This window comes from Cavia porcellus, unplaced genomic scaffold (genome assembly GCF_034190915.1).
Source record: "Cavia porcellus strain 051 isolate PalLab524CR breed Dunkin Hartley unplaced genomic scaffold, mCavPor4.1 scaffold_8, whole genome shotgun sequence".
NCBI lineage: Eukaryota > Metazoa > Chordata > Mammalia > Rodentia > Caviidae > Cavia > Cavia porcellus.
The window spans coordinates 90,643,615-90,667,313 of record NW_026947491.1 but is presented as its reverse complement, the minus strand read 5'-3'; the positions used below and the strand labels follow the sequence as shown (position 1 = coordinate 90,667,313).

The window sequence follows — 23,699 nt, the reverse complement described above, 5'->3', positions numbered from 1 at the left end:
GAAAGTGTCCCGTTGGCTTAATGACATGGAATCTCTCATAGTCCATTCATGAGTCCAGCCTCCGTTTTTCCACGGCCACTAGGATCAGAATAGTCAGGAGGACTGTCCTTGGAAATCCGTCCTGAAAGGCAGCGGGCATTGTCAAAGCTGGGGCAGGAACTGTGTTTGAAGCCAGGATGCATGGGGGGTTTAGGGCTTCTCCTTCATAACTAGAGACCTGGGTTTCCCACCTGGTCCAGCGCTCGCTTAGGTGACCGTGAGACAGCTAGGGAGCTTGCTGGGTGGGAAGGCAGATTCTTCATCTATAGAATGTTCCAGTCATTGGGGGGTCCCAGGAGGATCACGAGAGGGATTTGTAAAGCCTTCCCATTGTACCCAGGGCATGCTAACCCTTCAACAATGATCCCTATGCATGTGAACATCAAACACAGCAAAAGGGCAACCATGAGATGAGACCAGACCTCTTTCAGCTCAAGATAGGAGGAGGATGAAGGTCTCTAGACACTTCCATTGCACAGAAAGTGACTTTCCCACAGGGAAAAGGCTGTCAAAGTGAATCATTCATTCCACAAATATGCTAGCTATGCACCAGGCATTGAGGAATTCAAAGACAAACAGAGGAAGACAGCAGTCTGCAGAGGATCAGACGTGGAGCCAGGCAGTCCACACAAGTTACCTAGGCAGGTCCTGTCCACCTTCACGGTGTCCCGGGGCCCCTCTCTGAGTCACCCCTCCAGAAACCACAATGGGGACCCCGGGCTGTATCCAGCCCTACCAATGCCTACCAATCCAGGGAGAGGAGGAGCTCAACCGTGAGCACTGAGCCAGGTGCTCTACACAGTGACCTAGCACCAGGGTCCCCCCATCCTTCGTGGCTGTTGTGACTTGAATGTGATGTGCTGAACTGTGTCCTCCCCAACTCCACCCGTGGAAATCCTAACCGCCACCATCTCAAGACTGTGACACTGTTTGGCCCTTAAAATTGACCAGAGTGCCCTGGAGTGGACCCCTCATCCAATGTGATGGCCTCTGGTGATAAGAAGCAATTTGTACACCTGGAAAAGACACCAGGGTCCCACGCACAGTGGAAGGCCATGTGAAGACACGGTGCGGACAACGTCACCAGAGAGAGAGGTCCTCGTGAGAAGCCAAACCTGTGGATATCGTCCTCTTGGACCTGTTGCCTCCCGAACTGTGAGAAAATAGATTTCTCTGGTTCAAGCTGCCCATCTGTGGTATTTACTTAGGCGGCTTGAGAGAGCTAAGGGAGTTGCTTTCCCTTTGGGAAGCCCGAGATGCAGCAGAGGAACAGGAGCCGCTGTGCCCAACGGAGGACTAAAATGTGCTGAGGGAAGAGGAGAGGACAAGGCTGATTCCCAGGCCGGGGACCCCTTTCCCTGGGGAAATGCACCATCTCCCCCAAAAGGTCTGCTTGATCAGGATACCACCCAGCACTAGTGCCATCCAAGTACCCAGCCACACCTAATTTCTGACAATTGGTTCTCTGTGATATTTTCTTGGCCAAGAGAGTCCAGAAGGAGCCCGTGGAGAACAGCACCGTGCACATTATAACAATGACTCGCATTACTGAGCTCACCTACGCTTTGCCACTGATCTTAGCACAAATTTCATCCTCGGGGCAAACTTATGTACTGTTTTCCTTCGGCTGATGGAACAAATGGCCACGGCCGGAGGCCATTTATTCCCCTACAGTTGCAGTAAGAAGCTAAACCAGAGGCAGAGGTCCAAATCCTAGGTGCTGGCTGAGCCAGGCCCTCTCTGACATCTGGATAAGACACCCCTTCCTCACGTCCTCAGCTTCTGGTGGCTGCTGGCACTCCTTAGCACACCTTGGCTTAAGACGTCACTGACATCTTTCTCCAGTGTCACATGGTATCCTGGGTGCCTGTTTTCTTTCAAGGACACCGAACGTTGGATGAAGTGGAAGTCAGGCTAATCAGCATGACCTCCTTTTAACTAAGTGCATCAGACGCACTCCTCTTCCAAATAAGGGGATGCTCCTGGGTACCGAGTAGATGTGGATTTGGGGAGCCACTCTCCAAATCAGGAGTTATTGTTCAGTGGTACAGAGTTGGAGATATCTGGATACAGAGATGAAATAACATTTCTGGGATTGCCCAGGTAACCAATGACAAATCCAGACGTAGTGCCAAAGTGCTAGTTCTTTACTGCTTCTCAGGAAATATTCACTAAGTGAAGAGTGAAACAGCCATCAACAGCCAGAGGCCGGTGTGCCCAGCTACCCTCATCTTCCTAACTGAACTCCTTCCTCATCATCCTGTTCTGAGACCACTGCCCCAGCCCCTAAAATAATAGCTCATCTACATTTTATCCCTTCTACAGTTTACCTGCACATGAATCCCACATTGTCTTTGCATAACAAGGCTTGATCACCTTATCACAATTTTTAAAAGTTCACCACAGCTGGTATCCTACATTCACTGAACTAAATGCTCTACCTGGGCGGGGATTGTGCCCATTTAGCTCACCAATGTGTCCACAACAATAAACACAGGTCCTGGGACATAGTAAGCCCCCAAATATAATTATTAAGTTAATAGAAGAATTAACAGTGGGGAGAGTGGATGGATGGGTGGATGGGTAGATGGATGGATGGATGGATGGATGGATGGATGGATGAGATGGATGGATGGATGGATGGATGAGATGGATGGATGAATGGATGGATGGGTGGATGGATGGATGGATGGATGGATAGATGGATGGATGGATGGATGGATGGATGGATGGATGGATGGATGGGTAGATGGGTGGATGGATGGGTGGATAGGTAGATGGGTGGATGGATGGGTGGATGGGTGGGTGGATGGATTGATGGATGGATGGATGGATGGATGGATGGGTGGATGGATGGATGGACTGATAGATGGGTGGTGAATGGTTTTGGCCAACTTACATTTCCGGTCTCAGTTCCTGCTCCACTATAAGCTAACTTTCTCTCCCACCCACTGACCACACACACTGCTGGCTCTGTGCTGGGGGCTTGGTCCTGAATGTGGTGGAACTTTTAACAATTAGACCACTCAGGGTTAAGAGTAGTCTCCTGAGAGTGAGCTGCTGTAGACTGACACCTCTCACACGCTTGGTCCATTCTCATGTGGCCGTTTCCCTTCTCACTTCTCTGCCTTCTTTAGTGGTTGACTACATGGGACCACCTTGTCTTTGATCCTCAGCCTTTAAAACTATGAGCTTACTAAACCTTATTTGTTTACAAAATTCCCGGTCATAGATATTTTGTTATAGAAACAGAAAGTGGACGAATGCATACACACACTCGCACAGGTGGCTTGCACTGTCGAGGGGGACGTGGGCCCTTGTGATGTCACCACCATGGTTTTGTTTTCCCTCCACAGCATCTTACTTACTGACCCTGCTCTCGAGAGGTCCTCATAAGCAGGGAATGTGTCTTGTTTTTGTTGCCAGCTTCTAACACAGTGGTTACAAGAGTGTGAACATGGGGTAAACGTTCGCAGGATAAATAACTCAATGAATAGTCTCATGTCAATGCATACATAAACACGATTTTTATTTCTATTTTGACTAAGGCTTGACTGTGCATATACAGAATCCAATTCTCAAATAATGAGGCAACTTCTTGGCTTTTGAAATTACCCAAGCACAGATGTCACATAGCTAAGGGGAGACCAAAGCCAAAGCCTAAGTCCAAAAACAGACATCCTAGGCACAAAATTATTGAAACGCAATGGAAGCTCCTACCACTCCCTGAATTCCTATTTGTCTATGTGACGGCTGAGTGAGGCGAAACGATGGAGAAGCCAACAGCATGACCCCAGCCTCCAGGGCTGCTTCTACATAACTGCCACAGCTTTACAGCTTCGAAAGTATCACATCTGGAGTCCATTTCGAAATTAATGAACCTATTTACTTGCTTCTTATTTCATGTAATTAGGGGAGAGAAAATGGCACAGAGGTTTCAGTGCATGGGTTTTGGGGGCACAGAAACCAAAGGTGCTCTCAGATCGCCCGGCTTTGCCAGGCAGGTAGGACGCAGGGATGCGCAGATGCGTGCATTTCCCTGACTTGGCCTACTGCCTCCCCCGGACACCTCGAGCTCTGCTGCCACACCCTGCTTCACGGCGGGGCTCTGCAAAGCTTGCTGTGCACACGTTCTCCCAAACCCGCCCCCAGATCCAGTCCTGCTTCAGCTCCTCTCTCTCGTCCCTTCTCTGCTCTCAGCCCGACAGATGTGTCCCACAGACCACACACAGGACCGCCCTCCCTCCTCTGAAGTATTTCTCTCTTCTTCTGACCACAGTGAACCCCACTTGCTCCAAGTGCTGCCTCCTCCCCTGCCATCTCCCACTCTCGTGCTTCTCATCCTCCTCGGCTGATGCTTCTTCCTCCCTGACCTCAACCCCCACTGCACCCCAACATTCAGGCCTGGCTCTCCTTCCCATTCTAAGTACTGGCTGTTCACGCAGGTCCCAGGGTCTTACTGCAGCATGTGTGTTAGTGACCTCGCCTGCCCTGCCTCTGTCCCCAGGCTTCTGACTCCCATATCACCCTGGTCACTTCCAGAGAGAAGCGGGCCGAGCAGATAACGGTGGAGAGCCAGCATCTCCTGCTCTGCCTCGGCTCTGTGTCAGGACTCTGGGGAGTTTATGAGACCTGTGTCCTTGTCTGTGAAATGGGAACAACACCCTGCAGGGTCTGTGTGAAGAAGAAGCAAGTTGATACAGTCAAAGGATATGTGTTAGTGCCAAGAACAAGGCAGGCGCTCAGGAAAAGCTGTGATCAATTCCTACAGTGAGCGTTTAAATTAAAAATAGTCACAGTGAAAGATGCGGCTCCCTTAAACTACTGCCTCAAGCCACTGATCTCTGTTCCAGCCACTTTCTAAAGCAGCTCTGGACGGCTTTTGGGAGCATCTAAGTTGCCTTTCTGAGGCTCCCTCGATGTCCTGAACTGATTCCCCTTTTTGGTCATTTTCCCGCAGGGGAAGAACCATCTGTTGCACAGTGTCAGATCCAGGGAGGGACAGGAGGACATGTCCTCTGTCTGCTTGACACAAGTTGCTGTCAATATTAACTGTAAGAGGCTTTAGAAAGTAGCAAGGAAAACAAGCTAAGCACAATTGAAGTAAGGAGCATTTCTGAGGAGGATAAACGGCGATTCATCTTCAGCTTAGAATGTAAACACTCACTGTGGTTTTGGGTCGCCCCGTCTACGTGGCAATTGTTGGTTTTACCATGAGTAGCCACAGAGATTGTTCCTTCAGATAGCAGCAAGCGTCTTGTGGTCCCTAGCAGAGCACTCTCATGAAAGCTCGTCTCTACCCCGTCTTCTCTCATCCCTGGCAGGTGGCTCTGGCCGCTTTCTTTCTCTCTCTCACTCGGACCTCACCTGCCCTTATTGGTGTCCGTGTTTCACTGCTGCTGTGTGCCCGTCCCCAGCTAGGATGTAAGCTTCCCCAGGACACAGCCTGGTCTGTCTCGTCCATGGCTGTTTTTCCATCTCCTCCCATAGTGACTTGTATGGACAGAGTGACAGACAGCCTGACACACAGCTGCCGTGGGAATGCATGAGTGAGCTCGTGGACAAGGAGCTGGACTCCTGGTTGGTACCCACATTGGCATGTCAGGGCCCATCAGGAAAATACTTAACCAGCAGCTAGTGGTGTAGCCACTCTTGGGGTTTCAGGGCACATTAAGTGCACTTCACAGCTCAACACAGTCTCTGGCCCATTGTGAGCCTCATCGTAAATTGGGAACCAGCCACCTGGTAGAACTTTAGACGAATCGGATCCCTCGTGAGTATGAACCCAGACCCTGTCAAGGGCAGAGGGAGTGTAGTGCACAGAAGCATGCCATTTCAGGACTGCAAGGGGCTTCCGAGAAGGACCCTTTCTGTCTCCCTTTGATCAGACACAGCTACCATTCCTCTAATGCTCAGCCAGTGCCTGAAATCTTGGGTGATTTGTCCAAGACCACAGTATGACTATAACGGTCTCCTAACTCTGAGCTCTTTAAACACAACAGATTACTTGACCTAAAGCTCAGTTATTTCGACTTGATAATTGACAGGAAGGTCCCTCATACATGAGTTTCAGAATGAATTGCTTTTTATATGAGATTGAACTTTTTAACTATTTGCAAATATTTACACATCAGGAATGATGTAAAAAGACACACGAATGTGACTGTAGACAGTCCGGACACTTGCTTTCCATCAGTTCTTCATTCCTTGATCTCCTTTTGTGTGAGCAGTGCTGTGTTAAGACAGGAGGGAAGAAGCGAGGTTTAGTGCCGTCTTACAGGTAGTTCTGTGAAAACATCATCAGGAGAGACGATCACTCACGCAGTTTTCCAGCTGACCACTTAACAGATATCTGTTGAGCTCCTGCTTTTCCCACCTACTTGGGCTCTAGAGATTCGGGGTGGAGTTGGGCTGCTGTCACAAAGGTCACCCAGTTCAAGCGGATTGTCCCCATGTAATAATTGGGCATGAGCATTCAAGCTGGTGGGTGGCTCCGTTCTGCTGGGTGCTTTGGGAACCCGAGTTCTCCTTCCTCCCTCCCATGCCACCCACAAATCTTTATCATTCAGCCCCTGGGTCGTGCACCTGAGGTCACAGTGAGCTCCAGAGGCAACCACAACACAGAGAAATAGACATGACACCTGCCATCATGATTATGCCCACGTTTCTAGGCAAAATATAAAAATCATACGCTCCATGTAATTGCAAAAGTGGCTGGTAAACGTGGGCAAGGCTGCTGCTATTCACGGCCACAATTCTGTCATTACGGGAAGAAAGGGGGTTGGACAGACGTCAGGGACAATGTCTTTGGCTTTCTAAGCCACACGCCTACCATCCTGGGCTCACAGTTTCAGGGGAAACAAAACAATCAGATCTTTACAAACTGGGACAAACATCATGAAGGGAGGTACGGGGACAGGGTGAGGGGACTCACGTAGTCAAGGCCAGAGCTTTCCGGCAGCAGGAACCAACCGCAGAGAGTCGGGGGCAGACAGGGCGGGCTAATGTCCACTTCCAGGTCTGAGTTCCGGCTCTAAACTCACCAGCTGTGAGCCTTCAGGTGGGTTATTTCCCTTCTTCCTGACTTGGTCTCCGCACCTGTGAACTGATAATTAGGTATTTCAATATTCCAATAACCATTATTATTATTATTATTATTATTATTACAGAAATAACCTGTGTTGCAGGGGTTCACTGTGAGGGTCGCAGAAGTGGCAGGTACCAAACACAGCCAGCACCATCTCAGGACACAGGGAAACACCTATTGCAAGAGGCCAGGAGCTTCCTAAGTAGCAATCTAGCTGAGTTACCAAGTGGTAGTTCTTTTGTTTGTTTATTTGTTTTTAGGCAAAGATACGGCCTTTTATTACGCAAATAACTCAAAAATTTCTATCTTTCATTCTGTGAAACAATCCAGGTATCAACAAATGTGCTTGAAACATCAAATGCAGGAAAATGTCAGCTTAGCAAATGTTTGAGCTGCGGCCAGCAGAGTGCAAACAAATAACCTTATCTGTGCTCTGCACACGTGTGCAGGGAACACGCATGGCGGTGGTGGGAGCCTCTGCCCAACTGTCAGCTGAGTGTGCCTACGCTTTTGCGTTCCACATCAACGACTTCGCCCTGCAGCTGGAGTCCTTAGCAATGGCCATGGTGGGGTGTCCTCCACACCTGGCCCTGGATGGACACTGGGGTACTGAGCAACACCCAATGCCCCTTTATTCACCAATCGCCATGGTGCCCAGAGAGCCCTGATTCGTGTTTTCGCTCCTGGATGCCTTCAGGACGTGGGGCTGCAAGGTGGCACTGCCCATGGGTGGGTCACAGGAACCTCGCGCCTCTGCCTCCTCCTCCTCCTCCTCCTCCTCCTCCTCCTCCTCCTCCTCCTCCTCCTCCTCCTCCTCCTCCTCCTCCTCCCTGCGGGCCGAGAATATTTTCTCTTTAAGAGGAGAAGACTCACCCTTGCCTTTCGCTCCCTAGAGGGACTCTGGAAAACTCCCTCCGTGCATGGAAGTGGAGAACAGAGCCAGGAAGGCGAGGCGTGCACTTCCTCCTCTATTCCCTGCCTTGTAACTCCAGAGCAGGGAAGCAGGCTCCGCTGGGCTGTTCAGTCGGGGAACTGCAAAGCCGGAAGAGGGAGAAAAGGATGCACAGATGCCTCTCTTCGGGCTCCTGCGTCTCTGTCCCTCTCACATCAGCAGCACCGAGACTGCGCTTTGCAAGCTGCACTGAGGACAGCAGAGGCCCCGGGTGCCACTGTTTGTTTTCCATTAACCGTGCAAGTAGTTAGGATTAAAATAGATAGAAACAATTAAAATTAAATAGAAATGATTAAAAGCAATTGGATACCACTGTGTCCAGTCAGGTTATCTGGCATGGCTTAAGAAAAATAATTCTTCCTCAAAATGTTCCAGCTGTGTTCTCAAATGGCAACCCCAGAGCTGAATCGGGACACCCTGTCTGCAGAGAGATACCCCGTCACTCCTCTGGTTTCTCCCAGAATCCAACACATTTAATTTCCTAAAATCCAGGCTTGGCGCAGGGTACCAAGTATCAAATCACAGGATCACGAGGAAAACAAATTAAAGATAAACCAAAAGATCCTCTCTGCTTTAGAGAGAATAGAGGTGAAGTCAGTTCCTGGAGCAAATGAAAAGCAGCCTGACACGGTAGAGCACGTAATCCCAGCACTCAGGAGGCTGAGGCAGGAGGATCCCACAGAGTCTGAGGCCAGCCTGAATTATATAGTGAGACCCTGTCTCAAAAAATGAAACAAACAACCTTTAGGGGACATGTTTCAGGTGGATTCCTGGGTATCTGAGTTTGCGCCAGGATTGGGGTTCCCAGAAGGGTTGGGATTTGGAGTCCCTGGAGTGGAAGGCCTTCTCCTGATCTGCAGGGTGGGACAGGAATGGGAGCTCGGCTGCTGTGCAGGGACCCACTGATGAGAGGACAGAGTGGGACACAGGGGCTGTGAGTGGAAGATCACGGAAGCAGCTGGGTGCTGTGCAAAGCAAGTCCTGGTGTTCCCAGGAAGCCTCCACGGATGGGCAACACCTGAGCTGAGTCTTAAAGAATCAAGGTGAAGCAGGAAAGAGGGAAGGGTGTTCTGGAAAGGAAGGTCACGGCACGCAAGCTCAGAGGTAGAGAGTCACTGCCGACTGCCAGGTGGGCGAATCAACCGACATGGTCACGGGAACAGGCCAGGACAAGTTCCCGGTGCTCTGTGCTGGGCCAGGAGCTCACGTTTTCTCCTGCATCCGAGCAAGCTCCCAAAGCTTCAGAAAGCAGAGTAATCCCGCCAAGTTTGAGCCCTGAGGAAGGATTCTAAGGACCAGGGCTGTGAGGGGACAGGAGACCGAGCAGCTGCAGGGAGACCAGGTATAAGATTATTAGTTACTGTTATAAGGTGACCAGTATAAGGTGAGCAACAGCAGCAGAAGGAACGAGAAAGAACTAATGAATTCAATGCATAATTACCTAGAAGACCATAAGACGTAGCCTCTGATGAAGGAGGTTGACGAAGAGACTTGGATGAGATTAACTTGCCCAGGAGGGCTCCCCACCCGGAGCCTGGGCCGCACCCACTGAAACAGGGAGCCTCGGAGACGGGAGAGGAGGAATCTCTCCTCCTCAGCCTGCCAAGCTCCGGCTCCTGCAGGGCCGCCAGATGGAGAGCGTACAGGAGGCCGGGCAGCGCTCAAGACCTTCAAAGGCCCAGCATTCTTATTCTGGAAACCCCAACCCACATCATAGCAAATATTTTCAAATTCACCCACATCCCACATTAAATATAATACTTGCATTGAAAAAGAAGTTGAGAGGATTTTTAAAAATAATTTTGATTTTTGAAATGATTTGCAATTCATTTCATGGATGATCGGTTACGGTTTGGTCAATTATCTGCAAATTGAACTTTCTTAAATAATAAATACAGTTTTGTAGTGACATTGTCACAGTGGTATGTTTTACATAATCCTTGCTAAGTTTGCTCTCATGGGATTGTTTTTTGACTTGTGGAGTTCATTATCCCTTTATTTGGGTCTCCTAGACCTTAATTGGGTTTACACTCAAATTGGTAGGACCATGAGAATTGGTCCCACTTGGACCCACTTGGATCAAAATTGGTGGGACCGTGAGAAGCCCACACTCTGCAGGCGTGGCACCCCGGGGACCCGTGAGCCACCCCAGCCCTGCCTTGTGAATGGACAGTTAGTTGAGCTTCGAGTCTGCTCAGGAGAGAGTGGTGTGAACGCTGGGTAAAACCACAAAGTGAATTTAATTACCCTGCGCAAACATAAATTCACAAGGCAACAGACGGTAAGAAATTGAGAACTCTGCAAAAGGGTCAGCAAAAAAAGAGATTTCACAGACGAAGTGGAGTGGTAAAAAGACCAGGGAGAGACGGAGAGTGGGGAACCAAGGGAGTAAAGGACAGGAGGAGGTACCTGCCAGCTACGTTCTGGGCCGTTTTTGCAGATAAGGCTCAAAAACCTCACAGCTACCTCCTGAAGTGGCATCAAAAGAGGTGACTTGTCCCAGCAGGGCCCTGCAGAAGGTCAGGTGAGTGACCTCGGCGAGGATGCAGCCAACCTTCAGAAGCAAGGTAAGGAGGAGAGGGGATGGACAGGAGATGGGCAGCGGAGGTGGTGGCCAGGCGAGGGGGGACAAGGAAGCCAGGGCCTGGAGCAAAGCACTGCCCACTGGGCCCTTGGGGTTCAGTCAGAGCTGGAAAAGTGTGAGCACTCCTGAGCCAGGAGAAATCTCCAAGACAGAGGACAGATTGCAGTGTGGAGCTCAAGAGGGTGGGGCGGGGCTGCCAGGAAGCACGGGGCGAGGCTCAGAAGAAGAGGACTCAGGCCAGGGCTCCCTAAGTGGGTGAAAGGACGCTTGTGTGTAAAGGAGACCAGGCTCCTCTGGGCCAGAAGCCGGACAAAGACCAACTCTTAACCTAGCTTATGCTGCAGATGGAAAAAGAGGACTTTTTTAGTGTCAAGGGGCCTCAGAGATTATGTATGCATGTCTCTCTTTCTCTCTGTCTCTCTCTCTCTCTCTCAGAAATTTCAAAGACTACATATATCTACATATATGTTACCCGTCATGGTGGGAGACGCCCTCCTGATTCCACCTGAGACCCTCTTCCAGGTAATCTGTGTAATTAGAAGAGGAAGAGAACAGGGAAAAGAAGCGGAGACTGAATTCCCTTCTTATGCTGGCACACATCGGTCATCTGTAAGTTTATTCAAACCCTGTTCAGCTCTGTTCAAAGAGTTCATTTATTCAACAAGCAGTGTGTGGGGGCCCCCGTCCCTCTGCCAAGCCTAGGGGCTCCAGGTTCCTAGGGTGAGTGACAGATTCTCAGTGATCATCATTTCATGCACGAAGCAACTCTGTCTCCCTCAGTGTCTCTGTCTATCTTATCTATCATCTATCTATCATCTCTCGCCGCCTTCCAGCCCCAAAGGCTGCTCCACTGTCTGGCAGACCTGGAATCTCACCAGCGGCTCTCGCTGGCCCTCTCCTAAGCTTCCCTGCTCCCCACAGGGCAGTCCGGGAGACAGCTCCCTTGGGAGCCTGGGCTGGCGCTGGCCTGGAAGTGGGTTTGGATTGGTAGCGTGGGGAGAGCAGCAGAAGCTGAGAAATCAGTGCACTAACATTAGCTTGCATTCGTCAGGAAAATTCTAAGAAACTGTTCCCGAAGAGAGGTGAGGAGAGGACTTTTTTCTCCTCTATTAGACTTATATAACTGCCATTTTAGCATAGTTGGAGTTGGCACACTGTTATTGTGAAAATTACACGAAACTACTCCTTTTAGAAAATATTGCTTCAGGTTTTAGGTTCAAGCTGAATGCCAGACGCAGATGAGTAGTTGGTTTACACAATTATCGCCTCTTTCTTAGAAGTAAGGGCAAAACCTCAAAACACGCCACAGCAGAATGGCTATTTCTGTCACTGGCTAACAGTCGAAGGACATCCACAAACCTTTGGAAATGAACATCCCCAGGAAAATCGATTTGACGAAAGTCACAAGGAAGTTATTAACTAGAGTTAAGTCACTGACAAGAGGTATTATTAATGACCTCATCAAACTGCCAAGGCATTTAGTGATCGCATTGCCAGTCGTATTATTGATGCATCAGAGAATATGAAGTTGTTCTACAGGAGTGGCTTGGACAGAGCTCAGGTGAAAACAGTTGAAGGACTTGGATTTTAGGTTATTCTTTAATCTTTAGGCTTCACACAGTTGGCCTGCCTCCCCACCCCCACCCCCATGCTGATCGTTAATGCGGTGGGTTTCTGTGCGATGCTCATTTCTCCTCCAAATGCTGACACAGGCAGGCTCAAAGTCAGAAAAGCCCTCCAAGCTTTAGCTTTCCAAAGAAGCAGCTCAGGAAGTTCAGTCTATTTTCAGATTGGAAGGGACTCTGTCAAGCACGCTGGATCCTAAACTGCCACCCCACCAAGACTTTCCACCAGGGCAGGGGCCGTGCTCCCCCAGCCCCTCCGAGTTCTCCACCAGACTTCCAGGTTGACCCCAGGTTCGGAGCCAGGATTCTTTGCTTTTGTCGGTGACCTTGACCAAGAAGAGCCAGAGCTTTGTCACACACTGGTGCAGAGCCATGCATTCCGTACCTGTCACCTGTGTCAAACCTTTTTACAAACATGCATTTTACAATTTTTTTTCTAGATTGTGCCCCCAGTTACCTAAGACAGTGCTCAGATCACTGCTGAGTCCCCGGGTGGGCAAACTGGCATCTCATGCTTGGAAACCTCTAAGCAGGCCACTGCAGGAACAGCAGGGCAAAGATCAACTGAAGTGAGCCTAGCTTTCAAGGGGCTCAGAAGTCAACAGGAGCCATTCAGAGCTCTGCATAAGGCACAGGGTGCTCCCGGCCAGGAAGTCCTGAAGCAGAGGAAACCTAAAACCCCACATGGATGGGGACAGCGCAAGGAAATTGGCCTGGAGAAGCTGAGCGCCAGCGGGATTCCAGGCCTGTGCCGGTCCCCATACTGTGACTTCCGTCTCTGCCTCTGTCCTGGGCTTGCTTCCTGGTCACTCCTTTCTGTCCTTGGTAGGACTTTCAGACTCTCTACGCAGAGACCCCACAGCCTCCTTGTTGCCACCTGTCTCCACGGGGGTTCTGTGGGCGCCACTGTGGACGGCCAGGGAACACCAAGTATACTTGGAGAGCAGAGCTCCCCACCATGGGCTCAGTGCACCTCAAGAACGGCTGCTGCCCGCAAACATGCCGTCGACGTCCATGTGCAGATCTTGTCCTTGACACCGACCCCGCCTCCCTCTCTCTTGGTTCACTCATTCATGAGGTGGGGAGTGCATGTTCCCCTTTGGACAGCGGTGAGGGATTCTTGTCAGAGAAAGGACTGTCCTAGACGGAAATGGCCGAGAGGCCACCACAGGACAGGTGCCACGGTGGTGCCAAAGACTCAGAGGCCAGAGATTCATCCAGACGAAGAGAATTTAGTTGCTTCTGAAATAATTAATTTAGGCTTCACCCAATCCGCCTTTCTGTCTCCCACACCACCCCCCTGCCGATTGTTCAGAGAATTTAGTTGCTTCTGAGGGGGGAAGGGAGGCAGCTTCCTGTCACCGGTCCCTAGAGAGCATCGTGGAACAGCAACTTACATGGCATCTATGTTGTATTAGTTGTCACAAGTCATCAAGTCACCCAGAGGTGACACAAATTTGTTATAGGCAGCTGAGTTACATAGAACATTACAGGCAAGGCTGGGTCCTCAAAGGAACCAGTGCAGAAGGCCACATGCCTGGCAACTGTGAAGGGGACAGACGCCTCCCACTGTGGGCATGACCTTAAGACAAAAGATGATTCAAATGCACCCACATGCTTCCTAAGCATACACATCAGGACTGATATTCTAAATAGGTCTCTATCGCCCTGAGGAAGCCAAGAGTCACCATGCCAACCCCTAGGAAGACACTGTTCTCTGTTCATGCCCACTAGCTACACGACTGGCTTCCCCGTTTGTTCCTGATTTAATCAGTTTACCTGTGCAATGAATCTCACTGGCTGACCATAGCTCTGTCCCACTTCATGCCCGTCTTGTGAGTTCCCATGTTTCCCCCATTTTAGACCTGCCTCACTTTGTGATTTTACTCTATAAAACTGCCTAGAAAAGACAGAGTCATTGGAACCCACTCGGGACCTCTTCTGTCTCTGTCTCTGTCTGTCTCTGCGTATGTCTCTCTCATGCTCTCTTAGAAGCTTTCTTTCTCTCAGCAAATATATTCTGCTCTTAACCTGCATTGTTCCTAAAACTCCCTTTTTGATTTTAGAGAACAGGAACTCATATTGGACGTACAATAGGTCGGGTGTCTCGTTCCCCTATGTCATTACACAGGAGGGTGGGCATAGGGTATAAGCAAATCCCATGCCACTTTGTATAAGACCTTGAGCCACGGACTGGGAATCTGGAGGAAGAGGAGGTCTTGGAGCTCATGGATACCAAGAGCTGAATGTGTTGTAAAGACAGTGACACTCAGTAGGTTAGGGAACTTGGCCAGAACCTTCTGGAACTGAGAACTGGGTCCTGCACCCTTGACTTCAAGGACTCCATCTCTGTCTGAGGACCATGTTTTCTGAAGACTTTGTGACCCACTGTCTTCTCTGTGTTCTCCCACACTGGTCCAGCTCGTTACCTACTGAGAGATGGTGGTGACCTCCACAGAGGCAGCTGGGGGCAAATCATGCAGGACACCATGCTTCAGGCCTTTCAGCTCCGGACCGACAGCATTGGAGAGCTGGCGGTCACTGGCACCCCTCAGGGGCTCCCTCACTTCCATCGCCAGCCTGCACCCGAGATTCCGGGGGGTGGGGTAAGGGCAGAGACCCGGGATGGGCGTGGGGAGGGCGGGCAGGAAGACCAACCAACTCATGGCTCTCGGACCATGAGCAGGAGGAACAGCTGTGCAAAATAAAAGAAAAATCAAAAAGAGAGAAGTGGGAGATTTATTGAGAGAAGACTACTGGAGAAAATAAAAGAGCATAAAGAAGGGAGAGAAGCAGAAAAGGAGGAGAAAGGAAGCAAGCAGCGTGCGGTGAATAAAGATGGCGCCCACAGCTTCCAAAGGGACAAAGCTCTGCATGGAGACACCAGAAAGAGCTGTCGGGGAAACAGAGTCACCCCGCCCCGCAGCTCAGGGCAGCTGAACCTGCTCCTCTCCTCCTCTCCACCCCACCCCAGGACACCCCCTCGCCTCTCCAGCCCAGCCTGGGTGACTCTACTTCCTGTTACAGGCACAAGGGACGAGCTTAAAGTTTTTAAAAAGGACTTCAAGAACCAATCAGAAATAGACTATCCACTCTCTAAGCTTAAGAAAACAAAAGGAGGCATGCCAGCTGCCCAACCTCGCCCTAACTCTACCATGGATATTACTGAGTGCCTGTTATCTCTACCTGTCAATGGGTAAACACAACTGAGAAGCCCCTGCCCCTGCTTCTGGGGTCGGGCGTCCCTCACAACTAACGCACTGTGTCTCTCGTCCCTGCCTGGAACTTTCCATCCGTAGTGGCTGAAACCCAATTCAAACCGTCTTAAATACAACCGAGACTGCATGGGCCCCAGGAACGAACCGAATGGCTTTGCAGCCTCAGAGACCCAGACACCCAGGCGTCCCTCAGGAGTCTTCTCCTTCGCCTGGGTCCTCTCCTTCGTGCTGGGTCCTCCCCTCAGCCTCCTCCTCAGCACCCTCTCTCAGGGGACTCGTGGTGGACACTGCGCCCTCACAGTACCTGTGCCTGACAGCAAAAGAAAGCAACTTCACTGATGACGCCAGTGAATGTTCAGGGGAGCCTCCGATGGAACCGGGTACGTCCCTCAGCAAAGTCAACTCATCTTACTCTTGGTGCCACACTGTGTCACAAACCAGAAGCCACAACCAACCCTTTCACAAGCAGCGCCTCTGGCCTTTCTGTTCTCTGTTCCCAGGCAGTAGAAGGAGGGTTTTAAGGAGCAGTCTTAAGTGAGCTATGCTTGAGCACCTGCCTGATGAGGATCTTAGGGTTAGCATTAGGGTCAGGGTCAGGGTCAGGGTCAGGGTCAGGGTTAGCGTTAGGGTCAGGGTCAGGGTCAGGGTCAGGGTCAGGGTTAGTCACTAATCATAAAGACGGATGCTAGCATACTTTTCGTTGATTTGATTGGCTTTGGACACTACACGCCATCCCCAGGCACGGTGGTGCACACTTACCAACCCAGCACTTTGGGGGACGCAGCAGAAAGATGGCAAGTTAGAGCCCAGCTGAGCAGGCAGCTTAGCAGGTTAGAAGGACTTTGTCTCAAAAATAGAAAAGGATTAAAAGAGCTCAACATGAAGCTCCTGGATTCAACCTCAGTTCTCTCTCTGACTCTCTTTGTCTCTCTGTCTCTCTCTCTCTCTCTGTGTCTCTGTCTATTTCTGTCTCTGTCTCTCTCTGTCTCTCTCTAGTCTCTCTCTCTCTCTCTCAAATTCAGAGGAGAGGCTGTAAAGTCAAATGAATGACCTCAGTAGGTGACAGAACTAGGTAGGATGAGTAATTTGCATTTGATACCAAGTTGGTTCCCATGGCCAACACCAAGTAGAACAGGTTGGAGTGAGGCAGCCGGATGATGGCTCTGTGTAAAATCAGGTGTTCAGGGCATTTGGTGAGGAAAAGCTCACTGAGTGGTCTCCAATCTCACCTCCCTGGAGATATTTTCAGAGTCTCTTCTGACATCCGTGGGTTTCCCACATCTTTGCAGTCATCTGTCTCCAGCAGAAGAACCAGATGGATTGCTTTGATAAACAATGCAGGAGGAAAGGGAGGAAGAGGAGAGGAAAGGAGAGGAGAGGAGAGGAGAGGAGAGGAGAGGAGAGGAGAGGAGAGGAGAGGAGAGGAGAGGAATGAGAAAGGCGAGAGGAAGAGGAGAAGAAATCAGTAGGAAGAAGTGGGCACCGGAAAGGGAGGCAGAGGAAGGAGGAAATGAGGCCGCCCGCTGGCGCCCGCATCCCACGCTGCTGTTACGTTGAGGTCACAGACGTGATGTCAGCAGTGTGGCTCAGTTTCCCGTGTCTGCTGTGCGTAACCGAGCTGCTTTAGCAGCGCGCAGGACAGCTCCACGCAGTGACGCTGGGAAGCTCTTTAGTCCACTTCCCTGAGGTGATGTCCACAGAGTCCACTCCTATCCTCCTTTCACCCAGTGACACCGGACTCCAGTGAGGGACACAGTTACCCCCAGCCAGGGCCTCACAGCCTCTTGGAGCTGTGAACAGCTCTCCAAAGAAGTTCAAAATGCATTTTGGGAAACAAAAATTCTGCAACCAAAATCCAGACCATTTCTAGAACCCAGTCCAAACCAAATCTTCTTGAAGGTCATAACGTGTTCTGAGGTTTCATTCCTCTATTTTTCACTTACACAGTCTCAGCCCTGCCAGGGCCGAGCTAGCACTAGCAATGAGCATCGCCAAACGCCACGGGGAAGAAAGCCCAGGCCCCAGGCCTGCGAGCTCTCCAGCCCAGCAGCGACAGGCAGGGAAGTGGACTCAGCAGCGCCTTTCAGAGCAGCTGGGAGCCCGGGTCTGTGGGGTGCGGGGTGTGAGGCACCAGCTTCCCCATAGCTCCCAGGCTGGGGACACAGAGGGCTTATAGCATCCTGGGCTCCTGTGACCCGACCGCAGACTGGGTGAGAAGGGCAGCTTCAGGAGTGGGACAAGTGGGCTGATTTTTCCAGAAAGACTGCTCAGGCCAGTGCAGAAGGCAGTCACCCACCGAGCTGAGCCACCACGCACACGTGCTTTAGGAAAACAAATTCCTCGGTTTGTGCTCGGGAGCTCCCTACGCACTTCTCACAAGAATGATCGGGTGGAGGTCATAGCAGCTGCTTCCAGAGAGAAGAGAGGGACAGAGTTAGGACCGAGGAGACTGGGGGTCACACAGGAACCACCAGGGAGATGCGCAGGAGGCTGTGAGATGCCTTGTAGCACTTTGTGCTGGCCAGTGGACTCCGTGGACTTTGAAGGAATCTGGGAAATGGCCATTTTGCACTGAAGATGGGGGCAAGCAAACAGAGGGGGACCCCTCAGATGGGGGGTGGCTACTGATTCAGTCTCACGTAAACTGCTGGCAGTGTGTGTGTGTGTGTGTGTGTGTGAGTGAGAGAGAGAGAGAGAGAGAATTCCTCTTTCTTTCTTTCTTTCTTTCTTTCTTTCTTTCTTTCTTTCTTTCTTTCTTTCTGTTTTATACCAGAGATCAAACTCATGACTGCCTGCTTGCAAAGCAGGTGCTTACGCCGCTGAGCTAAATCCCCGGCCTGAGAATTTCTTAAGTGGACCAAGAGTCTGGAACTTTCCTTGTATTTTAGACCCCTATAACTTACAGATTTATCAATCTAAGAGCAAATCTCAATTTAAGTCCCAGTTCTACCAGTTTACTGGATGGCTGACTTTAGGAAAAACTAACTCACCTTTTTCCTTCTTCTGAAACACAGGGATAAACTGGAAATCACTGATGAGAATCCTGTGGGATAACTAGGCAGCCAGTGGCATCGGCACATCATACCCCTTCAGTAATAACTGTCATGATAAAACTACCGCTGACCGACTGTCCTTAAAGGGCCGAGACTCCAGATCAAGCTGTGCACCATTGGCCAGGGGACTTCCAACCCCAGTTCTGGTTCCCTCTGTGTCCCCTGACTGGCTCCCAGCCCACCTTGAGCAGAGGGAGAAGGTAACAGGTCCACACTCCTCCTCGCTCTCCGGTCTTCCCCTCTGCATTCCTTCCATCCACACAGGAGCACACCACCGGCTGAGCTCCGGGACTCCTGGAGACATTTATTGGATGTCTGGCCTAAGTGCTGGGGACCAAACATTCAGAAGCTTCCTGAGATGGGCTCTGAACACGACTGTGGCCCATGGAAGCGGTTCTCGAATCTGAAAGAGCATCCCATTACTAGAAATCTTGCCAAAACACAAATTTCTAAGTGCCTCCCAGAAATCTGAGTGCCATACCCTGAAGTTTCCTAGTGAGGCCTAAGAATTTGCATTTGAAACTACTGTTTGGAACTGGGGACCACACCCTGAGCTCCTAGCTGGCTTTCTGGCCCCACCAGTAGAGTTACTTCTGACACTGGGAGACCCTGTCATGGGACAGGGTAGAGCTGTGGTCAGCATCCTTCAGGGACCACCTGGGATGCTGGGTCACCACTCAGGATCTTGAGACACTGGGAGAGGAAGGAGAGAAGGGTTAATGTCCAGCACTTAGCTGGCAGTCCCCGGAGGGCAGGGGCTGTCTGGAGCTTCCTGAGAATCCCACTCGCTCCTCCCCTGATTCCGGCAGTGTCAGGGTTTTTCCACAGTAGATGTTCGATCAATATTCATTGATGAGGATTCATTGAAGAGGAAGAACCTACCTACAGCCCAGGCCAGCCATAAAATGCAAACAGCAGTCACTCAATAAATATTTATAGAGCATCCTCTATCTACTATGTCCAGAGGGTCTAAGCCCAGCTGTTATTTATTCACTGTTATTATGCTTACGGATCAACCCGATCTGGTGCTCAGCACAGAATGAATTCTTCAGGGATGCAGTTTGCCTTCCAGAACCTGTTCACCCAAGTGTTATTCTGACCTGCACCGTCTTTTTCTCTGAGCCTAGGTTTCTTTTCCTCTTTGTACAAATGACATGCTAGTATTTCTTAGAGACACACGACACTTTTGAATTTGCTACTCACCACGTGACTACAAATATACCCATTTCTCCAAACATCCTTATGGTCTCCTCTCCTGATTTCCTAAAGGAGAAACTTCCTGTAAAGCCAGTCCCCCCACCTGTGCTGTGGTCATCCCCCCTGTGGGGCCTCAGCTGCTTAGGTTCGTCACTTCTGTTCCTCTTCCCCCTGCATCTGGAACCTCCCTCTCCCCCTGACGCATCTCAGAAAACAGCCCAGGTCTTAAAAACATAAGCAAACCAGCCAGCAAATTGCCTGGCTGCCTCCTTCTGTAAATCTCTGTGCAGTGTTTGCTCCTCCTCTGGAGAGTTCTTGGAAATCTGGGCCACCCCTTGCCAACTTCCCTTCCTGCTCCCGTCATCACAGCAGGCTGGCTCGCGGCCACCCGTTCACTTACGCGGCCTCGTCGAGGTCGTGCTGACCTCTGTACTTACAAGTCCTGCGGTAGAGATACATGTCTTACCTTACCCGACCTCCTGATGCATTTGGTGCAAGGGGCCACTCCCTCCCTGAAGCTGGCTTCTCCGTGAAGCCCATCCGGGTCCCAGCTGCCTCCCACACACGGGCCTTCAAATCCCATGTAGCAAAGCTGGACTTGGTTTCCCCTCCAAACCAAACTATCCTCACCTCCGTCTAATTTATGACAGCGCCAGTGTCTCGCACAGCAGCTCACCCAAACCAGGAATTTCAGTCCTTTCCAACCCTTCTTTTCTGCCCTACGGATTCAGGTGCTTATTTAATCCTATTATCTTCCCTCCCCTAATGTCTATGAGATTTGCTTCTGTCACTTTTTCCAACTATTGGTACAATTTTGGGGATGTGATAGTGCTCACCTGAATCACTTCCACACCTCCTAGATAGTGGAGCCTTCTCCAGCCTCTCCTTATATTATAGCAAACAATCGGTCCTAAAGTCCGCAGACAGAGACACAGTGCGGTTAAGGAGAGAGAGTTCCCGCCCTCAGATGCAGGCACGAGCCTTCTACCAGCTGGGTGAGGTGGAGCGAGTTTATTTGCCTTCCCTGTGCCTCGGTTTCTTCTAGTGAGGGTGCTAATCTTCAGAACAGAGTTCTCGCAATACATGTTAAGGTATGTAGGTGTGCGTACCTGGCATACAGAAGGTGTTTGAGAAATAGTTGTTAACTCTGCCCAAGGATAACATCAAAAATTAGAACCAAAACTGAATGACATCACGCCCCACTTTAAAATGAGTCCATGCTCCCACAGGGCAGAGCAGGTCCGTGCTACATTCCCATCCTGCTCTTCGGGGTTCACACGCAACTTCACACTGCAGGCATAAAGTGCAAACAATGCACTCTCACATTTCTGAAACTCTTACGGGCCTGGTATACTCATCCCCCACATACCACACAAAGTCCTATCCATTCCCCAAACCCTGTGCATTGTGAAGTCTAACAACATCTGTCTGCCACCCCAAAAGGAAAGAAACCATTACACAGAATTCTCATCTCACATATACTTGTGTGTAAACACATGTGTGCATAGACACATGCACACACATCGTCCTGTATTACACTTGTGTATTTGCACATGCGTCTGTCTTGGAATCTGAGTCCGCAAGGAGGTAGTGGGACTCATCTCAGGGTACATAAAACGTGCCCTAGAGGGACTCCTACACCAGTTACCTTCCTGGGGGCCTCGCGATTTGGGAAATGGTAGCGCAGCAGATAGATCGCTCCCAAAGACGACCTCACCCCCTTTCTCCTGCGCTGTAGAGGCGTCCTGTTCCATCTCTCAGGGAACCGGAGGCCACATCCTCCCTCTCCTCTGGAATCCAGGCTGCTCCAGGTCTGCCTGGACCTGGATAGCATCATGGAAGCAACATTTGAGGTATTTTAAGCTTGGACTTACAAGAACCGGAAGCTTCTGCTTTTCCCCTTTTTTGTATCTGACTGCTATAGAAGGCGCCCAAACACACGCAGAGCCCTCACTAGAAGGAAGCCAGAGCCCACTGGCAGCCAAAGCAAGCCTGTTCTCTCGCCACCCCCTGGGGAAGAGCTTGGCCAAGCGGCAGAGCCAGGCTGCTCCTCCTTTGGGTGGAGCAGGGAACCTTTCACCGGGAATGGGACTTTGGCAATTCAGTGCTGAAATCCCTTCAGTCCCAGGCTGTCTGGCGGTGGGGTGCCCTCCCTCAGGACACAGCACTGCCGACTCTGTGGGGCAGGGGTCTCAGAGGCCTCTGATGGAAAAGGACATCTTTAGCTCCAAGGCTGATTTTACCGTGAGTCAAACAATCACTCTTGCGTCTGCTTCTGACCTCCAGTCATGCTCAGCCCAGCCACGTGGTCTAGGAGCGGCTGCTGCAGCTCACACAGTGAACCCAATTAATACAGAGAAGACTACCCCAAAGTTACATAGTGTGAATTCCCAGTGAAGTGACAGCCCAAATGTTAAGCCCCAAATAGCGTCCCTCTTTAGAGTTCAAACTACAAAAATTCAAATACACAAAAAAGGAAGACATCTCCAATTTCTTAGCCTGCTCGGTCTCCTCCCGATGGTGTTCAGGCCCCTTGACTGCCTCCTCAGCTGCGCTCCCAAGTAGCAGGTAAAGCTTCTCTGCGTCCTAAGACACAAGACCTCAGCTCTGCCTCCACCACCACTCTGGAGCCACCACAAGCGAATCTGCACGCCATGGCTGTGACAACCCTGTCCAGTGACCGGACCCTCAGAACCCGTTCACTGATGAACCAGGCTTATGGTATAGATCATAGACCACATATCAACATGAAGGCCAGTACTACCCTAGAGGACAGTGTGGACAGGGAAAAAGGAACCAGCACCAAGGGGGGAACTGGAAGGGTAGTGTCTCTCTGCTAACCCAGTGGGAGAGGAAGGAGGTGACCCAGAGGTTTGTCCCAGTCTGTGACTCCCATGTCCTGTATCCAGGTGAGATGATGCTGTGAATTTCAGGGTCCCCTCCAAATCTCATGCTGAGATTCACTGCTGTTTAGCAGCATTAAGAAGTGAGACTTTAGGAGCTGATGAGGCCATGAATAGATTGACCCTCACGAATGGATAGCACTGCTACAGAGACAGTGGACTAGTAATTGTGGCAGAGCGGTCTTGATTTAAAAAAAAAAAAAGATGAGTTCTACCACATTTTTGCAAACACACAATGACACAGCAAAAAGGCCCTCTCCAAAGGGGTGGCTTCTCAGCCACTGGAACCCAGAGCAAATAAACTTGGAATGTTTGTAAATTACCTAGTCTGTGGTATTCTGTGATAGCAACAGAAAAGACTGTGAGTCTACACATTTCCTGTTCTTGGAGGCCCTTAAAACTCTCTATTACAACTGTGTTTTAATAAATATCTGTTCCCAGAAGCCACAGAGCTTTACCTAAAACAGCATTCTTAAGAAACCGCTTCTTAGGGAAAGTACTTTACACCAAGATCCCCATCTATTTTGTTCCTTGAAATATCTTCCTAGAAGCACTGCAGATTAAATACAGGAGGAAAATGGGCTCCCAGAACCCAACTGAGGAGAGATGAAGCATGTACAGAATCTTTAAAAGTTTAATGATTAAATCGCATTTGTACTCATTTCTCAGCTTCTTAAAATATTAATTACCATGGGATCTATAACAGTATTTCTATTCTAGGGAGAAGTTGCCAGACATGTTCATGGCATGGATTAAAATTTATGAAATTCCAGAATGCTCAGAAATATATCTACCCAGAAGGGCAGACTTTCTTAGGGTTGTCATACTGCAAACATGTGAACCAGAGATACACACAGAGCATGGTAGATGCCTTTTCAAAAATAAAACCTTTAATGTTTTAAGAATGGCAGGGAAGAAGACAGAAAGTCCCTGTACTGGAGTGGAGGTAAAGAAACATGGTGTTGGTCCCTAAGATGCAGCCAGGAAGGTCTCTCACTGAGAACAGCTCCGCCACTGAGCCAGCCTGGGGGAGAGGAAGGG

The 23,699-nt window shown here is 50.2% G+C and overlaps 2 long non-coding RNA genes across 2 annotated transcripts; one reads left to right on the top strand and one right to left on the bottom strand.

The window, feature by feature from the left end:
* Positions 1-3,554: 3,554 nt before the first annotated feature.
* Positions 3,555-9,748, bottom strand: LOC106028932 (uncharacterized). Its single transcript, XR_002792757.2, has 4 exons — positions 9,520-9,748; positions 8,000-8,158; positions 6,974-7,144; positions 3,555-6,271 (listed from the first exon to the last, which is right to left on the bottom strand). It is a non-coding gene; the product is annotated as an uncharacterized LOC106028932 (long non-coding RNA).
* Positions 9,749-10,257: 509 nt separating this feature from the next.
* Positions 10,258-23,221, top strand: LOC134477399 (uncharacterized). Its single transcript, XR_010049458.1, has 3 exons — positions 10,258-10,645; positions 11,098-11,271; positions 18,520-23,221. It is a non-coding gene; the product is annotated as an uncharacterized LOC134477399 (long non-coding RNA).
* Positions 23,222-23,699: the final 478 nt, after the last annotated feature.